Raw genomic sequence first — 21,852 nt, forward strand, 5'->3', positions numbered from 1 at the left:
AATTATTATGGATATAAAGCTGTGTCTGTCTTGTTATATTGTTCAAGGGGAAATAAATCAGAAATTATCTAGATTAAGGCAATTTTAAAATATGATTTGATATACACAAATATGCAAGTTCAAAAATGTTAGAGGTTTTAAGAAATGTGAAACACATGTCTAACTGCCTAGAGACACATATACAAATATTCTATCATTGGATCTTTCAGAACTAAGTCCAGAACTAAGTCTAGCTGAAAGTTTCAAATATATTAAAAAGTTGCTTTTGTAAATTATCTAAGGCAGTGATTATCTTTAGATTGATCTACAGCCTGTACAATCAAAATTATTTTCTTTTTGGATGATAAAATTTAAAAAAAATGTATTCTATCTCAGGTGATGTTCTTATCAGAAATCTGCACAGAGTAGAAACTGATGATTGCCTAAACCCAGGTGCTAAAATTTATAACAGTGACTTTGATAAAATGTAGAATGTCTCTGTACTAATTCTCCAAGTTCTAGAGCCAACAACTGGAATTCTAATTGTTATCAGCTCTCAGTATCAAAGTTATTTTTATAAAGCAACTTTCAACCTTCAGGCCACTACTGAGGTGCTCTCTCTGGGCACATTATAATTTCAGATGGAATTCCCAAGGTGACTAATTTGAATGAACTCAGAGGAAAAACTTTCAAGGAGCTAAATTATCTGAGGACCCATTCAACGTTTAAAGGGTTTTATATTTCACATAAATGCTAAGTTATTTATTGTTTAACCTTTTAAAATATTGTTCATGGAGATTCTGACTCAATGGTGTATATTTCATGTGCCAGCTCCCAGACCACAGTCCAGCACAGGAAAACGGGTTGATGACTTGGGTACCAATTAAGACTCAGTTGGCTGGCTGCCATGTGCAAGACACCTTTTTTGTTTGTTGGTATTTTTACCAGTGTTTTAAATTTTGTGCCTGATCTCCCTCGCTTCCAAAAATAAGCAATTCACATTTGGAATGAGGTATCGCTGTGATAAAAGCAGGTGTGGATGAGATATGATGTCAATCGAATTTGCTCTGTCTCATGTTAAAAGTAGTTCTAAATCTACCAGTATTTTTCCATTTCATCACCTGGAATTATCGCCATCATCTTCGATGAGAAATTTGAGGCTCCCAGAGGTTACTTACTCAATGTCAGACAGGCAGTGTTAGAGCCAGCAGTCAGGCTAGGCCTCTTTGCATCTAAATTCCATTCTCTCCTCTGTTCCAGTGTTTTTCAAACTTATGTTTGGAATCTCTTCTAAAAAGCACATTTTACAGGAGACCAAATGTAGATACACACAATAAAAACATTTTCAAAAAATACTTATCTTTACAACATGTGATTTACTCTGATCTTTTGCATTCGATTCTACTCTACTTCATTTTGTAAGACATGAAACACTAAATTATTTCCCGATCCACAAATTGGTCACAAGCCGTGGTTAGAAAAACACTGATTTTCCCTTCTGGACTTTATCTTGCTGTACAAATAAATAGTTTTTGGAAATTAAATTCACAGGGTCATGGACCCGTTGAGGTAAAAAGGAGTTGGAAAGTTGATGGAGAAAGTCAGTGTCTTTTAAATTTAATTTAATTTAAATTTAAAATCCATTAAAGACCTATGTTTCATTCCTTTGAATGTAAATAGGACTTGTGGAAGAAAACCAATACATCTTAATCTTGATATTTCTTCAAGTGTATTTTGAAAGAAGTCATGCTTATATTCACAACAGTTTTACCAAAGTAAATCAGTAAGAATAATAATAGTTTTAAATCTAATGAGAGTAAAGGACAAACAAGTTTATTTGGTGTAGCAATATTGAGTGAAATATAGGAGTGCATTTTGAGAATGATTTTTCTGGATTGCTACATCCTTAGAGATTCCTTGAGGAATTTATTTGGCAACCCTGAGACAGTCATTTACTATTGTTTTTCCCCTCAGGTTTCTATGCTGAACCAGCATATCCCTGACACAATAGGTTTTCAAGGCTGTAAGTTACAGGGTCTGAGAAATTCAGGCAAGCATCTCTCTTACACTCTAAAAACTTAGCTTCTTCCATTTCCATTATTAAATTAAAGTACTACCCTATGTGTTTTAATTTCCACTACTTTTAGTCATGTTTTCATTCAGAATGCCTCCTACCCCATGAAACAGGTATTGTTACTTAATTTTTAAAGTAAATTTTAGTCGCCCTTGGAATGAGTAGATACCGTATATGCTACAGTTGAATTAAAATGGATGCTTTGCATGTACACATGGAGACCTATATCATTGTTGTTGATAGTATTCTTTTGATTTAGTATGTTGTGATCAGCTTAGATCTCTATTTCAAAAGGTTATTAAGCTGACAGAGTGGACCTTTACTAAATCACATCAATGACAGATAATCCTTCTATGGATTGCTGAATTTGGGGAATTAGTATCGATTTAAAGTTAACAGAAACTTACTGTGTCTTCAGAATTTTAACACATATACCATTTTGTAATACTGATAGTAGAATACAACCTTGTTAATTTGTATCTCAGATAATTAGGAAATTTCAAGGCCTCTCAACTTTATTTCAAACTGATTCCGCCACTTGGTAGAACATTAGCTGGATATTTGCTGTTGCTATGAAGTCATAGAATTCATTACTTCAGTGAACATTTATGTTTCCTGTGTGCTAGGCTCTCTTCTAAGCACTAGATACATACAAGTGAAACAGACAAAATCCATGCTTGTATCATTTACCTTCTAGTTAAAAGGAAAGAAATAAACCACTACATAATACAGTGTCTGGTCGTGATAAGGACTTTAAGGAAAAATAGGGTAAGGGATTGAAACATAAAAGCTGGGGAGGTATTTTAATCAGGATGGTTGGGGAGACCCTTCTAAGGAAAGGACATTTGAACTCAGTCATACCCTTTCTTAGAATTTGTGTTTCAAGGTCTCAAATGGATTTTTCTCTTCCTTCCCTACCCATGTCTCCAATTCACTGCCCTATGCATTTTTTGCAGGAGAGTTAGAATACCATACACTTAATACTGGTAAAGGGCTTACCCTTAGACATTCCTAATTGATTTCCATTTAATGTTTATCATTGCCTATGAACAATGTTGAAGAACTTTCTCCAGAAACAGCCTAAGATGATAAGATTAAATAAGAGAACACTAATTTTTGGTGAGCTTTCTGTTTTATCTGCATATTGGCCTCATTGATGCCTAATTTCTATTCTTTGAAGACAATTTTTTGTTTTGGAAAGGACTTTTTTGACTTACGAGCATATCTTGATAGACCATTCTGTATTTGGTTATTTTTGGTTTTGTTTTTAATAGAAGGTTGCAATAAGTACCATTTAAATCATGTTTTTCCTACCACCTTACAAATACAGCTAATGCAATTCGTGGTCAGCAGTAAGTGGAGATGTTTATTAATAATTATTGGAGAATGAGGGAATAGACATATGAAGTCAATCAATGTTGTGAACTGGTTACTCACTGAGGACTCCCTGAGGCAGCTGTGGTAGATGGACCCTAATGTGACCTCCAACTATTCTTTTCTCCTGGTGTCCTCACCTTTGTGTAGGTCCTTCCACTGGAGTGTGAATAGGACCTCTGACTTTCTCCTAACCGTAGAATGTGACTAACTGAATGAGCTGTTACTTCTGTGAATATGTTATGTTCTCTAAGACTCCGTCGTAGCAGAATGGAGCTAGAGATTCTCCTTATGGGCTTAACGATGTAAGTAGTCATGTTGACAAAGGCCATGTGGTTAAAGAGCTCTGGGTGGTCTCTGGACCTGTGGGAGGCCAGGGCCCCAGGCCATGCAGCCTCAAGGAAATGAATTCTGCAAACAGTGTGCTTGAGCTTGGAAGTGGCTTCTTTCCCAGTTGAGCCTCCAGATGAGAATGCATCCCAGCCAAAACCTTTTTTTTTTTTTTTTTGTGGTACACGGGCCTCTCACTGTTGTGGCCTCTCCCGTTGTGGAGCACAGGCTCTGGACACTCAGGCTCAGTGGCCATGGTGCATGGGCCCAGTCGCTCCATAGCATGTGGGATCCTCCCAGACCGGGGCACGAACCTGTGTCCCCTGGATCGGCAGGCAGACTCTCAACCACCGTGCCACCAGGGAAGCCCACAGCCAACATCTTGATTGCAGCCTTGTGGGACCCTGAAGAGAAGACTCAGTAAGCATACCTGGACTCTGGACCCATGGAAATAATGAGGTGATAAACATGCATTGTTTCAAGCAGCTAAGGCTTTGGTAATCTGTTACAAGAACAACAAACTAATAAAAAACATACTGAACTCCTTCCTATCCTTTTACCTCAATCACCCACCAAACTTCCAAATCTGAAAAATGATGGTGAGGATGACGATGATGATGAGAATCTTAACACTGAAAACAGAGCAATTATAACAATAATAAAAATATATACTATTAATTAAGTACCTACTGTGTGCCAAGGAGTATAACAGATCAATGCTTTCCTCTATTATTTTATCTATTTTTCATAAACATTTGTAAAGAAAGTATTAGATTAACCATCTTCCAAACCAGGGAAACCTAACTTTTTAGAAAGTCTGCAAAGTGGCTGCAATAACGAGTGTCAGAGACAAAATTCACATCTATAACTGTCCAACTGCAAGCTGGTTTGTGACTCTGTTCTGCTGCTTCAAAAACTCACTTTGTCTCTTCCCCCTCTCAAATACTTAAGTGCTGCTGGGGACAAAAAGTAAACACAAAAACAAAATCACATGAACAGTATGGTTTGAGGCCACTGCAAGTTCACGGTTTCTCTTCTCTTTTGGCCTCTGGATACCAAGAGTCAATCTTTATTTTGCTTTCCCTTTCCCATTACTCCTCCCATCAGCAACTCTCCTGCTGCTCCCTCCACTTGAAAACTTGAGCCACCCGCCCCCCTCCCACCATCCCCCACCACCAACTTCACTCTCCCTCTTATCCTCAAAGATTACAGCAATTGATGTTTCCTTAGACTCGCTTGTGCCCCTCACCCCTTTTCTTATGCTCACCTGAGCCCACCACCATTCTTTCTTTCCTACTTCTTTCTAATCTTAAAGACATTTTTCCTAGTTTGAGGCCCATCTATGAACTTAAAATCCTTTCTTTTCTGCTACACATCAACTATTCCTTCTCTTGCATATATTGAAATGGAGCAGGACCCTATGGCCCTTGCCTGCCATGTCCTCTGCCTGCCTTTTGTCTGTGGAAAAACTTTAGCCAAAGAATAAGTTTAATCAGAGAAGTGAGAAAATGCAGAAACAAAGGAAAACAGTCCAACAAAACTAAATAATAATAGTTTAGTCATTAACTAAAGGTCAAGGACTTTTAGTTCCTCCTCAAGGTCTATAGATAATATTCTGAGCCCTATCCTGTGAGCTGTCTTGTAGATACTAAAACCCTCATCATGTGGACGATGTTAACGACATAATAACCAGGCTGTAACCATGACATAAGCTGCCACAATTCTGAGAATTGGCCTCAAGGAAATGGGAAGAAATCAACCCTGGAACTAAAGATTAATTGTACTTAAAACAATCAAGATGATGCTGGTCAGACCACCTCATGATAAATTTCAAGATGACTGTCAGAGGTGACTGTGCTGTTTCTGCATGTAGCCCCCTCCCTCTGTCTATAAAAGCTCTTGCCCCTGATTGTCAGGGGAGAGGAAGAAGGCCTTTGGACAGATGTCCACCCTTCCCCCCACCCACCAGTCGCTGGCATCCAAAATAAAGCAAACTTTCCTTTCCACCAACCTTGCCTCTTTATTGGCTTTTGAGCGGCGAGCAGCTGGACCCCACTTTCAGTTATAATATAATCTGTATATTCAAAAATTAGGTCTCACCAGGTATTATGGGTTGACTGTGTCCCCTTACTGCCCCAAAAATGCATCAGTGTTCTAACCCCCAGCACATCAGAATGTGACCTTATTTGGAGATACTTCTTTAAAGAGGTAATCAAGTTAAATGAAGTCATTAGGGTGGACCCTAATCCAACGTGACTCATGTCTTCATTAAAAAGGAGGAAAACAAACTTACATTACCAAAGAGGAAAGGGGGTGATAAATTAGCAATTTGGGATTATAATATACAGACTACTGTATATAAAATAGTTTACCAACAAGGACCTACTATATAGCACAGGGAATTATACTCTATATCTTGTAGTATATATATAAAACTGAATCACTTTGCTGTACATCTGAAACTAATGCAACATTGTAAATCAACTATATTTCAATAAAAAAATTTTAAAACACACAAAAATCTCCAAAAACTAAAACCAAAAAAAGGGGATGGGGAGAATTCAGACACAATCACAAACACACACACAGTTGCCACATGAAGGCTTATGCTGCCACACACCCCAGTGCTCCCAGAAGAGCTAAGAGAGAGGCCTGGAACAGATCCTTCCCTGGTGTCCTCCGAGGACACCTTGATCACAGACTTCTAGCCTCCAGAAATGTGAGATGATAAACTTCTGTTGTTTTAGCCACTCAGTTTGTGGTCTTTGTTATGGCAGCCCTAGGAACTGAACACGCAGGGTGATATGAGAAAAAAAAAACTTCATTCTCTGCCCCACCCCCGATATCAGAGGGGCTGTAGGTGTTTCAGACATTCTGCTTGGTGCCTCAGCTACTTGCTTCTCTGTAGGCTACTTTCAGTGTCAGATGCTTGTCTACTGGGTCCCCACAGTTGCTCTTCTCAAGGTCTCTGAGAAGTGTCCTTCCTGTGTCTCTCACCCGATATCAAGGACACTCATACTATCTACTCTATCTCATCTGTTTCCTAAATTACTCTGGACATCCAGCCTCTTTCACTGGTGTGGAAGGGAAGAGTAGAGTAGAGTCATTTTTCTGATGCCATCCTGCAAGTCCCTTTTGAACAAGTATTTGGCTGGAGATGGGCGGTCAGGTAGGAGCCACAGACCTGGCCCTCTGCCACCGCCTTGGTACCCCAGCTTAGGGGAACTGGCATCTCACTTTGGGAAAATTCACTCCCCTATTATTTTGCTATCAATTTGAGGTCTTGGATGATATTGAAAACAAGTCCAGCTTTAATAACCTCTTACCATTTATCTTCAACTTCCACCACCTTACCTACCTGCACTTGCATGTTATTTCGTTTTCCATTTCAGCCAACCATCCTGAAAAAAGTAGCTAGATGTGTTGTTTCCATTGGTCTCCACGTACTTCTCAGTTCTCAGCTCTATCTTCTGTTTCCACAGCAACACTGAAAAGTGTCTTTGAAGAAATTACCGCTAAAGTCTTGATTGCTTCATCCAATGTTCAGCTCTCAGTACTGACCACCCTGTGGCTTTCTTGAACTTCAGTGAACCACTGTGAACATCCTCTTCCTCCTTAAAACTCTCCCCCGTGTTCTTTGCCTTCTTATCTTCTACTCCTTCTTATCTTTTTCATCTCTTTCCAAAAGCTTCTCTTCCTCTATCCATCATTAAATGTTTGTCGTCCCCAGGTTTCTTCCTTGACACTTTTTTTTCTCCCTTTCTCTTTACAATCTAACCCAATATAAAAGTTTTTTTCACTAATCATTTCCAAATCTAAAGGTCCACACTAGCTCACTTTCCTCAATTCTAGATAATTATTTTACTACCTAATGAACATTTTTGAAGCTAGACAATTTTGAACTATTATTCTTGATACAAAATTTTTATAATCTAGACAATGGAGGGAGAATTACCTGGAATGAAAAGCATTGAAGAGAAGATCTCTCCAAAAAAGAGAAGGAGTAATTACTGAGTTTGAATAAAAGGAAAAAATGAAATGGAAGTAATTCTTAATCATTTCATCATTTTATTTTAAGGGTAATCTTTTTCATTGTGATGTAATTTTCTTCACTAAATGCTTGTTATTTTATAATGTATTAATATGTTTTCAGTTGAAATATGTCATCCATCTAGGAACATTCTGTTATAATTTTTTAAAAGCAACAATTTAAATCATTTTACCGATTTATTCGTTATGCTTTTTTCCCCTCTCTTCAATTCTGTATATTGTTCTCAGTGATAAAGGAAAAGGTAGTAGGCATCTTAGAAGTATCTTCTCTATACAGTTGCTATTTAGAAATCATCAGAGCCCAGAGCAAGTTTGAACCACCTTGTTAGGTGATTTAAAATTTATAATTTTCCTATTCCCCTTGCTGAATGATTGTTATTCATGTAACTTATTTTATTTTTGCTTTTATCACAGTTTTGTCCCTGATCAATTTGCAGGAGAGCAAATGCCATCTGTGTTGTCACTTTTTGTGTCCCCCACATGCAGCAGCTGTTATGAAAATGTTTCTTAAAAACTAAAACAAAATTCCTTTTTTATGTTTATGTCTAAAGCATTTATCAATCTGCTCGACTTCTAAGACTAAGGTTTTATCTGTTGCTGATGTTTTCTGCTCTCCTAAATTCTCCAGCCACAAGTATTGTCTCTTCATCCCACAAAATCACTTTTTATAAACTATGCCATTAAACAGCACAGTTATATTTCCTTGAAGGATTTCCAAAATGTTAGAATCAATTACTGGTAGTAGATAGCTAAAGGGCACACTCAGCAACAAACTCTCTGATATTTAAGACTAAATCCACAAAAATTAAACATCCTTCATGACATTTCAGTACATGAAATAAACTGCCACTCCACAGTTGAGAATCTACAGACTACAACAACCCAAGTTAAACTCTTGTTCTCATAAAGGTTTACCCTAAATACAGTTTTTATGTGAGCCCCCCAGAGGCCAGGAACCATTTCTTCCTTACAGTTGTGAGCACACTGGAGCAACTTGAAACATCCATAGAAAAAGAAATCAATAAATGCCGCTTCCAGAGGGACAGACTTGGAGAGGTGAGGAGGGGAAGGAACACTTGCCAAGTCTTTTGAAAAAGTCTGGCATGGAATGGGATGACAGACGTTCTAGCCAGGTGGCCCACACATACAAATGAAAGGATATGCTAGAAGAGGACCCATAGGGACATGGTGGTTCCAATCATGACCGCAGCTCAAGATTAAATTCATACCATTATGTAGGAAGAACTATTAAAAAATACCTATGCAACTCATTGTTCTATTTGCTTATTCAGGGCCAATGCTAATCATGCATTTGAACTCAGATCTCATCAACCATAAGGTCCTTGCCAAATGTATATCAGACGGAATTCCATAAATATATATCAGCTGTCCATGTTTCCATTTCTTTGTATAGAGGCATGCTAATTCAATATAGACAAGGAAATATTCTATGATTTAGCAAGACTAGGCTCAAAATTGTAAACACTGCTGTGGTTTTTCTGAGCCATCGATCACACTTCCACCAGAGGCTCTATTTCTTCAGAAAGGATAAAGGCCAGAGCTAGTTACAGGGACATTGTGAGAGAGGGTGATGCTCAGAGAGGAGGGTGAAAGGATGCCAAATGCAGGCAGCTCACCTCAAAAGGTTGCTGACTTCTGCATAAAGGTTCTTCCTTCTTTCCTCCAAGCATCAATCCCACCCAGACCCAGATCCTATTTCCATAGTCATGGTGCAGTGAACTGAGTGTGGCCCCATCTGTACCATGACCCCTAGAAGGGAGGAACTTCATCCATCCTCCAGCTGTATGTTTGAAGTAGAAATAGGAAGCTGAACAGCATGATGAAACAGGAAGACAACTCGAGGATATGGGTGTCATTCAGTGTGTGCTGGTTGATGTTTAAATGGCACTTCAAGGAAAAAAAGAAACAAAAACATGTATGTATGTATGTGATGGTTAATCTTATGTGTCATCTTGTCTGGGCCATGGCAGCCAGATAATTGATTAACATTATTCTGGATATTTCTATGAAGATTTTTTTGGATGAGATGATTATTTAAATCAGTGGACTTTGAGTAAAGCAGATTACCTTCTGTAATGTGGGAAGGACTCATCCGATCAGTTGAAGGCCTTAACAGGAACAAAGTCGGACCTTCCCAAGCAAGGAGGAATTCTGCCAGGCTGCTTCTTTCGGACTCTTCCCTGGGTCTCCAGACTGCCCACCTACTGTGTAGACTTTGGGCCTACCAAGCCTCCACAATCATGTGAACTAATTCTTTAAAATCTCTCTCTCTCTCTCTCTCGTCTATCAGTCAATACCCAAAGATAACCATGCTTGATTTGTAGTGTTTGCTGATGCTGATGTCCATGGTGTACGTTTCCCATCATGGTTGATTTCAAGCTACCAACATGTTGTGACTGGCCCTGAAGTTGGAGAGAGATGTGCAGGACCACACCATTGCATAGTATTTCCACTATGCAGACAACAATACACATCAACAGCCTCAAGAGAAAAAACACTAGCAAAATGTAGTAAAATAATGAAGAACTGATGAGTTCCAACTATTTATTACCTTTGTTTTTAATATCATTTAATTGTAAGCATCTATAATATATATTTTTTAATATTGGCTATGTTGACTAACCGGCATGCAAAAGTTCCTGAAAATTTAAACATTAGCTCTTGTGAACCAGTACAAGCTGGCTCCAAAACACCACAAGCCAGGATCAAGATCCAGCTTAATAATCACGTTAAGGCCATGAAACTCTTCCAGGGGGTAACTATGGGTTAGAAACAGAGATACAAACTGAAGACATTAGAAGGGAAACTCTGCAACAGCAATAAAGGAATTTTTTTACTTTGGCAAAGCTGCTTTCAGAGTCGTCTACTGATTTTCTTTTTTTTTTTTTTTTTTTTTTTTTTTTTTGCGGTACGTGGGCCTCTCACTGTCGCGGCCTCCCCTGTTGCGGAGCACAGGCTCCGGACACGCAGGCCCAGCGGCCATGACTCACGGGCCCAGCCTCTCCGAGGCATGTGGGATCTTCCCGGACCGGGGCACGAACCCGTGTCCCCTGCATCGGCAGGCGGACTCTCAACCACTGCGCCAACAGGGAAGCCCTCGTCTACTGATTTTCAAGGCACACTGTACCAAATGCCTGATAATTTCAGTTTAGCAACATTCTGGGTTGAAAAGGATTTTCTAATTTGACCAGAGAATAAAATTATAATATAAAACACTACTTCTATGGAAAATAAATCTCAGGGTACAAAAAACCAACTTCAAAAGGTCATTTTTAGAACACTGTGTTCATAACTTATAGACTGTCTGTACATATACAAATGACAGCGTCAGTTTTGCATGGGTAAATTGTATTTTTCCCAAATAATATGAAATAGAACTCACAGTAATAGGTGTACTAAGTGTTTAATTTAGTAATCTTAATTTTTTTCTTGCAAAATGGTAACAAGCAATCAGGTAACCAACCCTCAGTTTTCCTTACCCCTCTGTGGACCCCCTGCATCATGACTGTGTGCCTTGTGTTACACACCAACACTGAAAGTCTTAGCATCACCCATTGACATGCACTAAGGATACCATAAAATCATGCATGAATTGATTCCCTTTGAAAGACAAGAAATTTGACTTCGTAGCTACGATTTCCTGCTGAGGATCGGGGAAATGGATGAGATGGCGTGGCGCATCTCAATCTGAGACCAATTGTTCTTACCTGTGGTTCAGCCTACATTAGCTGCTGAGAGCACCTCAAAGATGGTGTTAGAAATGCATTGCATCAATAAACAATCACGGTTTCCACATATATAAATTCTACCCTTTTAGGTGCAACAATTTGATGAAATACAATCAAAATGAAATGACCTTCATTTCTCTAGTCAATATGCTTTATTTTGCTCTGCAGAAAGCATCGTGTATCACTACAACCCAATTCTCATAATTTCTAGCAAATTAATTTAAACTTGCACCTTTTCAGGTTTCAGGAATCTTGGCAAAGTCTGCTAAACTGTATGTGTTCCTTCATACCATGAAATAGCATGAGTGAAAATAAATGGTAGAATCATATAATCATAATTCTTTTATATCTGTATATTATAAAACCTCATGGTCAGATAAAACCTTCTTGTTCTATAGATAGGAAAATGAAGATTTAGAGTATGTAAGTGACATGGTCAGTTTGGATAGATATTGTCTCATTAGAAAAGGTTTATTTTTTGTTTCATGGAGGAAAAAGGAGTTTGTTAGTATATTTTTTTTAACTTTTTTTTTTAAGATGTTGGGGGTAGGAGTTTATTAATTTTTATTTATTTTATTTTTGCTCTGTTGGGTCTTAGTTTCTGTGAGAGGGCTTCCTCTAGTTGTGGCAAGCGGGGACCACTCTTCATCGCAGTGCACGGGCCTCTCACTATCGCGGCCTCTCTTGTTGCGGAGCACAGGCTCCAGACGCACAGGCTCAGTAGTTGTGGCTCACGGGCCCAGTTGCTCTGCGGCATGTGGGATCTTCCCAGACCAGGGCTCGAACCCGTGTCCCCTGCATTGGCAGGCAGATTCTCAACCACTGTGCCACCAGGGAAGCCCTTTTTATAACTTTTTATTTTATATTATAGTTGATTTACAATGTTGTGTTAGTTTCAGGTGTACAACAAAGTGATTCAGTTATGTAGATACATTTATCTATTCTTTTTCAAATTCCTTTCCCATTTAGGTTGCTACATAACATTGAGCAGAGTTCCCTGTGCTATACAGTAGGTTCTTGTTGCCTATCCGTTTTAAATATAGCAGTGTGTACATGTCAATCCCAAACTCCCTTAGTATATTTCTAAAGATAAAGAAATTATTTTAAATGATACTAATACATGTTTCTAGCTTTAAAATCAGTTTGACTTTTCCCCCATGGATTAATTCTTGTAGAACAAATGATTATAAAATTAAAAAGTAGGGTTCTTGATGGGAAGACAGACTGCTAACACATTGTCATAATCTAGACAAAAGGGTGAGATAATGATCTTTTACACATACAGACTAACCCATAAATGATGTATGGTGTTTTCTCATGACATTTTTTTAATGTGGTAGGAGACATAGCATAAGTCTGTCACCTCCAAATAATCGTAAGTAATATTATTCCAGAAGAATCTTTAAAGGAGTGTTCTGTTAAATAGTGTTCAACTGTAGTCCATTCTTCAAAGTAAATATTCTAAATGTAAACACTTATAAGCACGGTTTTCCTAATCACTCTTTACCTTCACCTAAAGGCCCCTGCACACTTTTTTTTGAGGACAAAGTGGAGAAACTGGGAAAGTTTCCAAGTAACTGTGCCTTTTATTAAGAAAGTCCACATAATTGGCTAAGCAAAACACAGTGTTGCCACTGCTCATGTACTTGGTCTAATAAAAATTAAAAACAAAATTATTCCTGCTTCCATGGTATAGAGCTATGTTTCTCAAACTTTAATATATGAGAATCAGGGGATCTTGTTAAAGTGGAAATCCTGATTTACGAATTCTGGAACAGGGCCAGAGCTTCTGGAGGTCTAACAAGCTCACAGGTGAGCCTGATGCTGCTGTTTCAGACCACATCTGAAGTAGCAAAATTCCTCCGCTATAGTCATTTTTATACTTCTGGAGCCTTGAAAGAACGCTGTGGTTGAAAGCCACATGCCCATTTGAAGCACTTTCCATGGTTTGATTTACACATTATTTGCATAGCCATCACATTTTTACATTTTTAAAGATTATTTATTAGCTTTATTTATTTATTTATTTATTTTTGGCCACGCCACGCAGCTCGCAGGATCTTAATTCCCTGACCAGGGATCGAACCTGGGCCCTGGCAGTGAAAGCACAGAGTCCTAACTGCTGGACCACCAGGGAATGCCAATTTGGTCAAAGCAAAGTAGATTGATGTAAGGGTTCAGGGGAGTATGGGGAAGGGCTTGCTCACCTACTTCTACTTTGTTTCCCATGAAAGGTGAAAACATTAAGAAGAAAGATTGTCACCTCAAATCCCCTCTGTCCATTTTAAGAGCAAAGGGATCACATTATGAAACCAAATAAAGGCTCCTGTATTCATGATTCTCTGATACTAAAGTCTGTAAGCAACTTTCCAAATGAGGACCCTCTGGGGCCCTTTTACATGCAGCACCCAGTGGCTCAGAGACAGCTATTTGTTTTATGTTTAGTGATTCTTAAACCATGTGACTATGTTTTTCACTGAAGTGCTTCTGTGTGTCACAGCACCTGTGAGCCAAGTGTTGTATTTAGAGAGTGTGTGAAGGACTTGATACTTCAGTTAATAAATTCATCTTAATAGATTCCTGCCTCTGAAGAAATGTTGGTGTAGAGCTGATCAGCTAATACACAAAAGCCTACACCATTTCAAGATTACAGTCCTGCTCCTCCTATGAGGGCTTATGATGACATAACTTTGCTTAATGCTGAACAACTATATTAAGAATAGAGACAAGAAGCATCTGCAGAGGTAGCAGAGAGCAAGCATCTAATCCCAGAGATGACAATAAACAGGATCCTGCACATCCTCTCATGAACACACGTTCTGTCATTCAGATGACACTGCAGTTTGGCTGAAATCACTCACGAAAACAAACACTTTGGAGTCAAGAGCACTACACTCCTTGTGCTGAAAGAATATGACAAACAGGACTCTTTTTTTCCCTATTTATGATTTTTTTTGATCCAATAAGGTAAATTATCATATCATTTGATTTCTCATTAGTGTTATTTGTAACAAGCAAACTGTCGCTGTCTTGACATGTTTTACGAATTTGAGAGGAGTTTGAATGATGAAAAATAACAGGGGCACCTGTTGTCATTCTGGTAGGATATCACAGGAGAACTATTCTTGGCAGCAAGTCTTGTCCTAGCCCTCTGCTCTCCAAATAGATGGAGTTCTTCATACAAAATATATTTAGGGTGTGTATGAACCTAAATAAAAATGGTATTCCAAAGGATTCTCTGCATAACACAGAGAAGCACTTCAAAGGAGTTTAAGAAATAACTGCTTTAATATATAGCTGCAAATAATTTACTGGTCTTAGGAACAAAATGCAATATAACAGATATGGTGTGTTATAGCTAAAATATTTAAATCTTCTAAAAAGCAAATAGAAGGGTATCCATGACCCAGTAATTACAATTCTTGGTATCTATCTAGACAATAATTTGTTTAGATAAGAACATTGAAATGTTTCATACAAGGCTGTTTATAATAGTGTAAACATGAAAATCACTTATATGTCAATTCATGTAGTGAAATATTATATATCAGTTAGGAGGGAAGTTAAGTTAAAGGACCCCATGCAAAAACTATTATTGGATAACAAAAGCAAAAGATAAATATTTGCACAGTATGATACATTCTTCTATAAAAACACACAGAATACTCTGTATTTTCTATTTTATACATATTAATGCCTTCTTCATGCCGATGGGATATACATGAAACTGATAGTGGTAGTTTCTTATGAAATGGTCTTGTTCAAATGGCACTTGAATCATATCTAAATGGGTCCATGAGACATCTCACAGTAATTAAGAAGTGAATCTGGAACCAATTGCTTACATTTGAATCACAGTTCCGCTATTTGCTAGATATATCACATTGAATAAGTTACTTAAGATCTCCCTGTGCTTTGGTTTCCTCAAATATGAGATGGGACTCAAAACAGTACCTCCTTAAGAAAGTTTCTTAGAAGATTACTGAACCTAAGATGCCATCACTTCTAAGATGTGCTATTATGATACATCATCAAATTCAAAGACGCCAAAATGGGGAAAGATGAATATCTTAAAATGGAAAAATCCACGTAAAGCATTTATAAGGAGCACTTTATATGTGTTGCTTATCATTATATTCTGAAATCTTCACTTATTGCTGTTATAATTAAGATGCATAAAATAAAGAAAAGGCGGATAGATTTTAACGAGTCTGTCTACGACTTCAAAAGTAGGTTTATTTTGGGAAACCATGAAATGGACTACAACTACCCCCATTAAATATTTCCACAAGCAGGCACACCAATGCCTCAGCTCTAAAAATTAAGCGGCATTGGTGGAGTTAATTTTCGTAGGTTCATCCATTGCAAATCCCGATTCCAACAGCATCTGACAATGCAGCTCATGCATTCCCCTGCAGGCCCCTTAAGAAAATCAGCCTTATTAACTAAGTACTAAAAATAGTTTATAATCCAGAGCAAACAAGAACTGTTACACAGCACAGCTGTGTTTTCCTTGAACCATTTCGGAGGCTCTCCAGAATCAATTATCACTAGTAGTCTATTGTGCCTTATAGTTCTAGGGAAAGGTCAGGTTAAATTAATTAACTTTCAATAACTACCAAAGTCTGTGTGACACCACTGTCATCCTTTGAATCTAACACGTTTCTGGGAATGTGCATGCTACCTAGAATCACAGGCTCAGAGAATGGGTCATAGATTGAGGGCATCTGCTCTTGAATTGATTTCCTTAGTGGATCAAAATTCTGAGCCACTGTGCTTTTGAGACCTGACTGTGGGCTGCAATAAGTATTTGGGTACAGTGTTTGCTGGGTTGATTCTCAGCTTCACAGAAGGTAGTTATTATAATAATTATTCCTATGCAAACATAACATCCAAAATGACCTTGCTTATGGAATCTGAGTGCTTTGGTGCCCCATAAGGTAAGCCTTTGCCTTCTTGCTCTACAGGTCACACAGGGCAGCAGAACAAACCTGATCCAATGGCACGTAAAACCCTCCAGGAGTCCACAGTCATGGTGTTTTACTGCAAATGCAAATGGATCGTAGAAATTAAACTGAGCTTTAATGGTGTGAACAGTTGCTCTGAATCCTTCCTTAGAGTGGGAAAAGGGTGGGGAAAAAATGCTGCTCTGGTTAATGGGCAAAGGCATAATGTAAACAATGATTCTTCGGAAGATTAGCAATCCTGAAGAAAGCAATTAGAGAAAGGAAGAACATTTAGACAGAAGCTAAATCTGAGTAACTTGCAGCAGGGTGTAGCTGTGCAGAATTTTATTCCACATTAGATGGAATCCTTTCAGAGCTTTTTGTACTACAAAACAGGAAACTTGAGTTTCCAATGATTCCAAATGGTACCAAAAGTTACATGAAATATGAGAAAACTTTTCCAAACTCCTATGTTATTTTCTACCTATGACTCATTGTAGAACAGCTATTTTGCTCTTCATATATACCCAGCTGGGCACAATGCCTGGGATATAGTAGGTGTTCAATAAATGTAACAAGTGTTAGTTAATTGAAAGGATGAATGAATGAAAAGAAAGAATAAGTGTATATTTTACTCTCATTTTTCTTGAAGACCAATGCTTGATTAATTTGTATTGATAGATGAAACTTATTTAGGTGTCCAGGGGATCTTCAGTGGTCCATGGTAAATTACTTTGTCTACCCATTTTGTCCAGGCAGAAGGCGACCAATCACTGTGCAGTGTCCCTAGAAATAAGTAATAGAACAAAGAGGAAGGATCATCAGATTTGGAATAAAAAGTTTGACCACTGGGCTTCCCTGGTGGCTCAGTGGTTGAGAGTCCGCCTGCCGATGCAGGGGACACGGGTTCGTGCCCCGGTCCGGGAGGATCCCACATGCCGCGGAGCGGCTGGGCCTGTGAGCCATGGCCACTGGGCCTGCGCATCCGGAGCCTGTGCTCCGCAACGAGAGAGGCCGCAATGGTGAGAGGCCCTTGTACCGCAAAAAAAAAAAAAAAAAAGTTTGACCACTAACAAGATATGCATTTTGGCAAATCACATATGTTTTCTGTGCCTCAGTTTTTTGCTTTTTTCACATTTATAAGATGACAACAGTATGAATTCTTAATATCTCAGCATAAATTGAATGCTATGTTATGTGTGAAAATGTTTTGAAAGACTATAAAGCAACATTTCTCAAACCATGTTTGATGAAGAATCTTCCTTTTTTTTTTCTTGGTTTTTCATTACCGGTCCATTGAGAATGGATACTTTTAAAACTCCACATTTGCATGTCATAGAACTGTTACATTGATGCCAAGGTTTAAAATGCTTTCTTTCAATTTCCATCATTATCTTATTGTAGAGCAGTATGAAGTGGTTAGCTAACCGGCCAGGGTCTCACAGGATTTACTCGTTGAGGAGCAATGCTATTATTGTCTGTACAAATAGAATGTGGATGATGATGATGGCAGGATGATACAACAGTGATGATGACACAGCTGCTGGTACTCAGAGTGGACCCAGAGTTGGGGATCAAAGGCTGGACTGGATTTGAGCTGGCCGAGTGGGAAGGGAGAGGACGTTGCATGTACAAGGAAGTCTGAGCAAAGATGAGATTAGAATCATAGGGTGCCATCAAGACCACTTCACAGTGGAGCGGATCACATGCCTTCAGAAAATAAGTTTGGAGGGTGAGATCTTGAAGAACATGGGGGTTTTAGCTGGTGAGCAACAGGCTTGAAGTGGTATTGAGAGATGCTACATTTGCAAGTTTAGGAGGGCTACACTGAAGCAGGAATACAGTTGAATATTCAAGCTATGAAGTGACTAAACTAGAGTGACTAAAGTGGGATCCAAAAGGAATGAATGGATATGAGAAATACAATGAAGGAAGAAATGTAGGAAGCTGTGATCTGTTGGGAGGATGAGAACGAGAAAAGTGTGAAAGGTATGCAACCATGGTTTATTTCATAGGTAGAAATAAGTAATAAACATGGTATATTTCACAAGTAGAAATATATGGACCAGGGTAATATATGTGAGAAAAAGCAAAGAGTTGAGAGTATATCTTGGCTCTGACACTTGCTAGCTGTGTGCCTTTGGATCGTTCAGCTTTAGGAGATTAGTTCATCAGTTAACTAAATTTAAAAATGTATACCTCATGGGTTCACTGTGACTTTGAGTGTTATGACATATGTAATATGCATAACATATGTAAGATGTGCTTACATGTGTGTGTTTCATGAACACACAAATGCACACGTCTGTGTTCATAAACCACAGCATTCTCTTTCCATCATCTAGCTGTCTACCTCATATATGTATGTTTTCAGTCCAATATATATTTAAAATTATCAAGATCCATTAGATACAAATACAGATAAACTTTATTTTTATTTTTATTTTTTTTAACTTTAAACAATTTTTATTACACAAAGGTTGTCACATAATTGGATATTGCTCTACTCTGTACACAATTATTCTTACTCTCCACAGAAAGGCTGCTTCTTAACTCCTCATCTGTTGATGGCAATCACTAAAATCCTGATTTTAACAGAATAGTAGTAAAAATGCCTCAGTGATTTAAGTTGGAAGCAGTACATTGGTGCATGGCTCTTATACTCATTTACCAGGAATGTACAAATGTCTTTATTCAAAAATACAAAATAAATTATCTGTAGGCATGAACAATGACAGCAGTAAACCATTCTATGTTGTCAACTGAAACCAGTAACTGATGGTTATAGTGATTTTCGTAAACCTCAGCCAACCTTTTCTTCAGTCACCTCCTTCAACTGACCTCTCAAAATTATTGATGAGGAACGCCACCTCGTGCTTCCTCTCACAGCTCATGAATGATGGTAAAGCCCTATTCTAGGAATTAGAACATGCCACCTCCCATGCCACCTCCCATCCCACCCATTCCGCCCATTCCAGGATCCTTCTCTTCTTTAGGAATTTCTGTGACTACAACTTCTGCTGTAGCTAACAGAGAGGCCACTCCAGCAGCATCCAGTAATGCAGTTCTTACAACCTTAGTTGGATCGATGATTCCTTTTTCCACCATATTCACAAATTCTCCAAGCATAGCATCATAACCAACTTCTGAAGCACTTTGCAAAATTTTCTCAACTATCAATGATCCTTTGACACCTGCATTCTTAGCAATGGTCATTGCAGGAATTTTGAGTGTTTTTTTTAAATAATTTCTATACCAATTTTTTTATCTTCATTAGCTGGAGTTATTGAATCCAAGGCTGGAAGGCACCGAAGCAGGGCACAGCCCCCTCCCAAAACAATGCCTTCTTCAACAGTAGCTTGTGTAGCATTAAGGGCATCTGTAACTCTGTCTTTCTTTTCATTCACTTCAACATCACTTGTCCCACCAACCTTTAGCACAGCAACACCATCTGAGAGTTTTGCCAGACGTTCATTCAATTTTTCCTTTTCATATTCACTAGTTGTAATATCTAACTCCTCGATGATTTTTGAATACACTTTTGAATTTGAGCCTTATCACCTTTTTCTTTCAAGAGCATGGCATCATCTTTGGTCACAATGACCTCTCCAACTTTTCCTAAGTCATGAGGCTGAACGTCTTCAAGATTTAGTGTTAGTCCTTCTTCTCCAAATACTGCACCACCAGTAGCAATAGCCATGTCTTTAAGCTGGTTCTTTCTATTGTCACCAAAACCTGGAGCTTTGACTGCTACAACGTGAAGACCAACTTTCAGCCTATTCAAAACGAGTGTACTTAGAGCTTCTCCATCAACATCTTCAGCAATTATGACCAAGGGCTTACGGTGAGCATTGGCTATATCAAGAGCAGGAACAATGGACTGGACACTAGAAATTTTCTTTTCACTTAACAGAACATAGGCATCTTGGAATTCACATTTCTGACCTTTCAATGTATTAATAAAGTATGGAGAGATATACCCTCTATCAAACTTCATGCCTTCAATAATTTCTAATTCATCATTCAGTGTTTTTCCATCCTTTACTGTGATAACGCCCTTTCTTCCAACCTTTTTCATCACATCAGAAATGATGTTGCCGATTTCTTTGTCTCCATTTTCAGAAATCGTAGCAACCTGGGCGATCTCTTCTGGGGTTGTCACAGGTTTAGACTGCTTCTTAAGTTCAGCAATTACAGCATCAACAGCTAACATCACACCTCTCCTGATTCCCACTGGATTAGCACCTTTGCTAATCTTCTCAAAGCCTTCCTTGACAATGGAGCATGCCAGTACAGTAGCAGTAGTGGTGCCATCCCCAGCCTCTTCGTTTGTTTTATTGGCAACATCTTGAACGATTTTCGCACCAATATTTTTATATTTATCTTTTAAGTCAATGGACTTTGCAACAGTCACACCATCTTTTGTCACTTTGGGACTTCCCCAACTCTGTTCAATAATCACCGTCCTTCCCTTTGGCCCCATAGTAATGGCTACAGCATCAGCTAAAAGGTCTACACCTTGAAACATTAAGGCTCGGGAATCTGCACCAAATTTTACATCTTTGGCATAAGCCCGAGTGAGATGAGGAGCCAGTGCCCTGGACACTGGCCTAATCTGATGAAGGACTGCGGGCAATCGAAGCATTTCTGGGGCAGCGGCACAGCTAGAGAGCGACGAGACAGGCCGTCGGCGGCGAGAGTTACAGATAAACTTTAAAAGAGGGAATGAGACTAAATGTGTGTTGTAGTGACCTTGATTTGACCTGGCTCTATGTTCTCCTTTTACACAAATCAACTGGTAGGAAATAGAGGTAACAATTGTGTCATCCAGTCTTGAATGCACAGGACAGCCATTCAACTGTAAATAGAAGTTAAAACTGTTCTGCAGGCATCCTCTATTCTTAATACCAACATTATCAGCTGTATACCCTCAATACTCTGAATTATATGGATCCAATTACATATTTAAAGAAACTGTGTTAACAAGGCAGGATGGTAGTGGCTGTGAAATTTCCTGAAGATTTAATGTTAAGTTTTGTGATGCTTCTACTCTTTCATAACTTTAGATTTGCAAGTCTGCAAACTATTTCTCTCAGGCCATTTTTACTACTCACTGAAAGCAACAACTTCATCACGGCCTCAGGGTCTGGTTAGTAATACTTCACTGAGGCATGGAAACCATTCTAAGTATACAGGGATGGTATGGAAAACCATGTAATTAGATGACTTCTAGATTAAGTGCTGTAAGTTTTAAACCCCTGTCCCTATGGATGTGTTGTTATTGAATAAGACCAATATATTCTAATTTGATTATCTACAATGTCTTCAGTATTTTCAATTCAATAGAGTT

The 21,852-nt window shown here is 38.5% G+C and overlaps 1 protein-coding gene and 1 pseudogene across 2 annotated transcripts in view; one reads left to right on the forward strand and one right to left on the reverse strand.

The window, feature by feature from the left end:
* The window catches only part of ZNF385D (zinc finger protein 385D), a gene marked incomplete at its 5' end in the record, with an annotated part of 942,221 nt that overhangs the window by 435,878 nt on the left and 484,491 nt on the right, over nt 1–21,852 (forward strand). The gene's annotated exons all lie outside the window — the stretch shown is intronic.
* Nucleotides 19,425–21,147, reverse strand: LOC307053067 (60 kDa heat shock protein, mitochondrial-like; annotated as a pseudogene). The gene has a single exon. The product of its transcript is annotated as a 60 kDa heat shock protein, mitochondrial-like (transcript).

This window comes from Hyperoodon ampullatus (assembly GCF_949752795.1).
Source record: "Hyperoodon ampullatus genome assembly, chromosome: 5".
NCBI lineage: Eukaryota > Metazoa > Chordata > Mammalia > Artiodactyla > Ziphiidae > Hyperoodon > Hyperoodon ampullatus.